We start from the raw sequence: 7480 nt of genomic DNA on the forward strand, positions 1-7480 counted from the left end.
AGTCCAAACTATTTTTCCCACACTAATTCTTTCACCCAGAAGCGGCAACAAAAATCCTTCCAAAAACTTTCTGTTCTGTTAAAAAAGAAAATTCTCACGCAGATACACAATGTGATAAGTCAGGAAGGGAGTTCAAATGGCACCACTGAATAAATTCTCACTCCGGCTCACTGATTTATGACCAAGGGGCTGGCTGCCATGGAACAGGGCATCCCCTACAAAGGGCATGCCGTGCTTGGTCGGCTGCCTGCTGACCGGTAACACCACTCAACGTCACCCAGTCCTACCTTAAATCCAGTTGGGCACCAATCCACAAACTGGATGGTGCGCTTGGTCTTGATGGTGGCGATGGCTGCGTTGACATCTTTCGGGACCACGTCCCCCCTGTACAACATGCAGCAGGCCATATACTTGCCGTGCCGAGGGTCACACTTGACCATCTGGTTAGCCGGCTCAAAACAGGCATTGGTGATCTCGGCCACAGACAGCTGCTCGTGGTACGCCTTCTCAGCTGAGATGACCGGGGCGTAGGTGGCCAGGGGGAAGTGGATGCGGGGGTAGGGGACCAGGTTGGTCTGGAATTCCGTCAAGTCCACGTTCAGGGCCCCATCAAATCGCAGGGAGGCCGTGATGGAGGACACGATCTGCCCGATCAGACGATTAAGGTTGGTGTACGTGGGCCGCTCGATATCCAGGTTGCGCCGACATATGTCGTAGATGGCTTCGTTGTCCACCATGAAGGCACAGTCAGAATGCTCCAGGGTCGTGTGGGTGGTCAGGATGGAGTTGTAGGGCTCCACCACGGCCGTGGACACCTGCGGGGCCGGGTAGATGGCAAACTCCAGCTTGGACTTCTTGCCGTAGTCCACCGACAGCCGCTCCATGAGCAGGGACGCAAACCCAGAGCCGGTGCCGCCCCCGAAACTGTGGAAGATGAGGAAGCCCTGCAGCCCCGTGCACAGATCCGCCTGAGAGAAACCAGAGACCGTGAGTCAGTGCCTGCGGAAGCCTCACCGCCGACCTCCGACAAGCCATGCTCGCTTCTTTGCCTCTGCGGGATGATCACACATTCAAATCGTCCACAGCGCACGTGCAGGACGCTCAGGAGCAAAGCAAGGCAGACGTTAGAGATGTACGGACGCACTGAAGCCACACGTGAAGGGAAACGTGGACTCAAGATTCTGGCCTGGGGTTTTGCCAGAGCGACCTCCTGGTCGCAATCCCTGCACACCCTCCCGTCCGGGGCAACGTCCACAGGAAGCCTTCTCGGCACCCCCTTACCAGTTTTCGGATCCGGTCCAGGACCAGGTCGACGATCTCCCTGCCGATGGTATAATGGCCTCTGGCGTAATTATTGGCTGCGTCCTCCTTCCCGGTGATCAGCTGCTCTGGGTGGAAGAGCTGCCTGTAGGTCCCTGTGCGCACTTCATCTACAAAGAGGACACGTGGGACGCAGGGCTTCAAGCCTGTTGTCAACTCACCAGGAGGGGTGGGCTTGGGGACCGTCGGGATCTACCAAGCACGTGCCGTTCCTCGCGGGTCGGCGGCATCGGGGTCTCGTAGAAAACGTCTCTGCGTCATACGCAGACCACAACGGCAATCTATGGCTCAGCAGGTAAAGTCAAGTGGAGGTACAAAGTCCAATCTGACTGGTCCTCAAAGAAGGGAAACCGCTCACACCCGCACACAGGTGATTCTGCACGTGCATAATACGTATGTCCTCCTACCCACAGCTACCTCAAAGAGTGTAACTAAAAAATCGCTTACATACTAGACAGTCACCAGGTCAGCATGACCTTGGCCGGCCAGTCCCATCAGGGCACCCTCTGTGGCCTGCCTCTCACAGGCTTTAGGGTGACATCCTGTCTTCCCCTGGGTGGCCACTGAAAGGTGCTCTCTCCTGGCAGCTCTCCCTGGCAACCACTTCAGCCTTCTAATCCGGAGGAAGCCAACCAATGTTCTCTACTTACCTTTCTGTCAGATGCGGGTCAAGATTCTCACGCAGCAGCATTTTGGTGTGTGCAGCGTTAAGGAGGGACCGGTGCCTGGGCACCCCGCAGGTGGAGTCTACACAACCACCTGCCCGGGGCTGAGGCGGCCACGAGCGAATCTATTACCCGCCTATGTTTTTCCTGTACGTTAGGTTCTCCTAACTTAGGAGCCTCAGTTTCTCACCTGATGTAGCCACAGGCGTGTACTTGTACACCCCGTCCTTTCTGCAGAAAGGAGTCAAAGGAGCACAGAGGGCATGGAGGGGGCTTCAGGGAGGCTCTCCCACTCTCCCGGGAAAGCCGCCCAAGTGCCCGAGTACCTACCGACCACGGTGGGCTCCAGGTCCACAAACACCGCTCTGGGCACATGCTTGCCAGCCCCAGTCTCGCTGAAGAACGTGTTGAACGAGTCATCCCCACCACCGATGGTTTTGTCACTTGGCATCTGACCATCGGGCTGAATTCCATGTTCAAGGCAGTACAGTTCCCAGCAGGCATTGCCGATCTGGACACCTGCCTGCCCCACGTGGATAGAGATGCACTCGCGCTGGGAGCCAGAACACAAACGTTGAGATCCCCTTGTCTTCAAGGGAACCAACGCTATATGGCACGGAAACCACATTAACACACACATCTACATGTGTTTCACATCGTCTATGGCTTTCCCAGAAGGCTTATGTGACCCTTTTCAAGTCCCTATGAAAACTGAGGTGCTCTAAACCACCCTAGCTACCAACTGCCGGACTTAGCCCCTACACAAAAGTGTTTGCTACCATACACGTAATGTCAATGATAAACGCCACACCATACAGTCACACACAGCCACAGTCACCATACGGCCACAGTTATTCTCGAAAGAGTATAGCGATTAGTTTCTGATGGTGTCCTGTCCAAAGAGAATGTAACAAGTAACAGATCAGGGAAGGAAGAGTGGACTTGGACACAGGTCACCATGGCCCAGGTGCCCGTGGTCACCATATGTGTGCCATCCATCTACCCATCTACAGCCACCCTCTATTTTCTCCACCCAGGGCTGTGCTCAGGGAGGCTGACCCATCTGGACTGCATTAAAGGGGCTTCCTTGCACCTGGCTTCTGGTTGCATTAGCCAAGGCAGGCATCGGCAAGAGACTGCGAGGTTAGAGGACAGTGTGGTCAGGGTGCTCACTTCCTGGCTCCCACCCTGCCGGACTGCCATGGGCTCCCTGAGTGTGTTTATCAAGGCCACAAGCTTTCAGCAGTCAGTGTGCTTGATAAAGCCACCTTCTCAGCTTCTAGTGACCACTCCCTTCACCTCAAGGCTAGGAGTTAATGGCAACCAGCCATCACGAATGGTAGGACACTACACTGTCCTTTGGTGGTTTCCTTAGACCCAAAGTACCTATTTTGACTGTATCCTGTCTTTCCTGCCATAAACATAACTGTACAGTCATTAATCATTTGTTCTATTTTAGACACCTTATCCTTACAAATACATAGAGGAGATCAAATAAAATTCAAGGTGTCCCACCTACCCTAAATCCTAATATACAATACCAAGAACTTGAAGTCCTGTTTTTTAAGTTTGGCAGGCAATTTTTTTTTTTTTATTTTTAAGGTTTGTTTATTATGGAGAGACAGCACAAGCAGGGGAGGGACAGAGAGAGAAGGAGACAGAAGCCGAAGCAGGCTCCAGGCTCTGAGCTGTCAGCACAGAGTCCGACACGGGGCTCGAACCACAGACCGTGAGATCGTGACCCGAGCTGAAGTCGGACGCTTAACCGCCTGAGCCAGGTGCCCCTGAAGTCCTGTTTCTTATCACACAAACACCAACTCTCCAATTAGGGGCATAGAGATTCACGTAACGCCACAATACCCTAAGAATCCATCCCAGAAGGAACTATTCAGTTGCAGAAAGAACCTCTCCAATGACAAGGAATGCACTCCTTCAGAGAAGAAATTCATCAACACTCGGGGAAGTCTTTTGGAATCCACACAATCACACCATTTACAGATCAGTATTATTCATTTTGCCTTACTTAAATCCAGGCAGCCTATGCTTCACAGGATGCCTGATTTAGTTTTCTACGGACTCAGCCCTAGTATGATCACAGGAAGCTCTGTACCCTGAGAAAATCCCTCAGGTTTTTCTTTTACAAAATGGGGGCTGGTGTGCTACATGATCTGCAAGGCCACTTCCATCTGATTATCCAATGGAACTAACGAAAAGCAGTCAGAGAAATCATTCCTAGCTTTCAACAGAAAGCCATTAAAAATTCATCACCAACCTCACCTGGATCATTAAAATTTTACCTTACTTTACTCAGCCTTATCTTCATCCTCTTTCTTTTCAAGCTCCAGTCCAACTGCTCTCTTCATATTCTTGGCAGATTACTTTGTTCCCTATGTACCCAGAAGCTTCAGCTTCCAGACAGCAAATGCGCAGACCTTTCTGCTCCCTTCCTCCTGTCAATTGTTTCTACTGATCCCCTACCCGCTAACAGTCCTCAAAGTAATCACTGGCCTTCTCAGGCCACTAGAGATCCACAGACCTCTTCAGGGTAATTGGAAATTAAAGCGATTTCACAGTAGGACTACTGAGATAACCAGCCCTTTTCACCGTGTTCACATTTCACCGTGTTCACTGATGGTGCATAATCAAACAGTGGGTAAAACTGGGGTGCTTGGGTGCCTCAGTCAATTAAGCATCCAACTTCAGCTCAGGTCATGATCTTACCATTTATGAGTTTAAGCCCCGCACTGGGCTCCGCACTGACAGTGCACAGCCTGCCTGGGATTCTCTCACGCTCTCTCTCTCAAAACAGTAAACTTAAAAAAAAAAAAAAAGTGGGTAAAACTCTTAATGCCCTAGTACAAATCAAGGTAGTGGCACCAAACTATACCAGTGTTCGTTAGATTCTTCACCCTTATGCACTCACGGTAAAAAGACCAAAAAAAAAAAAAAAAGGCAATTTCATTTCAGAATATTCACGATGAAGCAAAAAATGATTATTTTATAAAACATCCACCCTCGAGTACTGTGATAAAACGGAAAGTATCCATAAAGCACCTGTGCACCTGCTGAAATACAGCTGTTTGAAGAAATAGCACTTGTGTGCTTTCAGTTGCCAACTGAACTAGCTTTTTTCACAGAATGTTATTTTCCTCGCAAGAGCCGACAAACTATGGCTATTGCAACTTGGATATCTGGTGTGTATGTTAGCATGTTGTCTGAAAGGAAATAAATATTTTTTAAATTTCTAACATGGCAAATGACTATGGAGATAACCCACATAAACAAGGGCTTTTTGGAGTCCTAATTTGTTACACTGTAGAGATGTCCATGGAGTGCCTGGGCGGCTAAGAGGGTTAAGCATGACTCTTGCTTCCCCATCGGGTCATGATCTCATGGTTTGTGAGTTGAGCTCATTGGGCTGGCAGTACAGAGCCTGCTTGGGATTCTCCCTCTCCCTCTCCCTCTCCCTCGCCCCTCCCCCACTTGCACTCTTTCTCTCTCTCTCTCAAATAAACTCTGTAAAAAAATAAATACTGTAGGGGCACCTGGGTGGCTCAGTCGGTTAAGTGTTGGACTTCAGCTCAGGCCATGATCTCATATCACATGAGTTCGAACGCCACGTTGGGCTCTGTGCTGACAGCTTAGAACCTGGAGCCTGCTTGGGATTCTGTGTCTCCCTCTCTCTCTGCCCCTCCCCCACTTGTGCTGTGTGTGTGTGTCTCTCTCTCAAAAATAAACATACGTTAACATACATACATACATACATACATACTCTAGGGATGTCCTGGGACCCCAACGTTTGAGAACCACCTTCCAGGCCTCAGGAACCCAACATAACGGCTGTCCTCAGAGACTGAGTCAAGGCCACCCAACAAGTCAAGGTCACCCAGCTTCCAACCTGGCTCATAAAGTTACAGTTTTCCAGAAGACATCTGCACCTGCCGACCCCCTTCATCCGGGACACTACCACGACGCAGGTTGCCGCTGCCCTCAGGGTTCGCACACCCAGAGAACAAGCGAGAGGACTATCATCTGTTCGTCCGGGCAGCCCTGGGCCTCCCGTGCCCAGCCCAGCCCCCTCTTTCCCCCGATCTCCACCCCCCTCCCCCGCCACACACACACACACACACACACACACACACAGAGCCCCGGTCCTAGGATTTGTCCCAGTCTTGCCCCACCCAGGGGCCTCATGTGGCGGGCTTCATCCTCCCTCCTGCCTGGGCCTCTATGAACCGAGAGTGGCCGGCGGGGGCCTCACCATGGTGAGTTCAGCTGCTACCCAACGCCATCACCAGACCTCAACCGCTGCCACCGACGCCACGCGCCCAACTGCAGAGGCTGCGCGGTGCACCCGGCCCGGGATTGGCCCGCCGCTGCCCAGGTGCCCATTGGTCCTCAGTGCCTCGGGGCGGACCTAGGCCTGGAATCCCGCTTCTGATTGGACGTTACTTGACTTGCGGAGTATGGTGCTTTCTGATTGGATATGGCTTTGGCGGGAAGGCTGTGGCCTAGCCAAAGCCGAACATTCTGATGCATCCTCGGATGTTAGGTGGGAGCGGTCACGGTTTTCTCTGCGTGGGACATAGCACATTTTCGTGCACGTAAGCCCTCAATGTGAGCGTGGCTTCACGTCAAGCTTGTGCTGCCTTCTTGCTTGGAGGCCCAGGCCCACTCACCTGTCTGCTCGTGATTCCGGTCTTTGCAAACGAGACACCCTCTCAAGGCCTGCCCACCATCTACCAGTAACCAATGCAAAGGAGAGCTGCTCTCCCGTGCTTCGCAAGCCAATAAAAGACTTGCACCAAGTTTCTGCCTTGAAGATAGGCTATTTGTTGGTGTGGCACCACCCAGGAGAACGTAAAACCAGTGTTCAACGTCCCGAACTTCCTGATGGCTTATAAACGAGGGGTTTTACGGGGAAAGTTGGGGGCAGGGCGGGGGCCCGGGGCGGGGGGCGGTCTGCTGAGAAGGTGGACGCTGTTGATTGGAGGCTCATGAAGCCACGTTCACAGATGTTACTTTGTTACTTCAAGTGGCTTCATCTGGTCCACGGAGGCGCGTTCTATCTCAAGAGACTTGAGATAGACTAACAACCAACAAGATGGATGCCAGCTTCGTACCCAAAATCTGCACCCGGCTTTCTTGTCCACCCTTTTTCCGGTGCAGAAAGGCCTTTGCCATCCAGCGCCCAGAAACCAGGCAGGACTTGATTACTTCTTTCATCTGGGGATTTCTGAGTTTCTGGGGACAAGGGAGTTGGAGGGTATACCCCAGGCTCCCCTGCCAAGGCTGGGTTGGAGTGCAGTGTCCATTTGGGGGAACTTTGGTACAATCACCTGATTCTTCCCTTCTGTAAAGACTGACTTAACTTTCTTTGGGATCCACTGTGTATTTATTTCTGAGAAAAGCAGGGTAAAAGGAATTCTGGCATAACCTCAAACCTATCAGCAGAATGCAACATCCTTTCTGGTGACTCCCTAGAGCATGTTGGA

At 51.7% G+C, this 7480-nt stretch overlaps 1 pseudogene; it reads right to left on the bottom strand.

Annotated features, from left to right (window-relative positions):
• Positions 1-282: 282 nt before the first annotated feature.
• On the bottom strand, positions 283-6352 carry LOC121026665 (tubulin alpha-3 chain-like; annotated as a pseudogene).
• Positions 6353-7480: the final 1128 nt, after the last annotated feature.

This window comes from Herpailurus yagouaroundi, unplaced genomic scaffold (assembly GCF_014898765.1).
Source record: "Herpailurus yagouaroundi ecotype Mexico unplaced genomic scaffold, PumYag 151375, whole genome shotgun sequence".
In the NCBI taxonomy this organism is placed as follows: domain Eukaryota; kingdom Metazoa; phylum Chordata; class Mammalia; order Carnivora; family Felidae; genus Herpailurus; species Herpailurus yagouaroundi.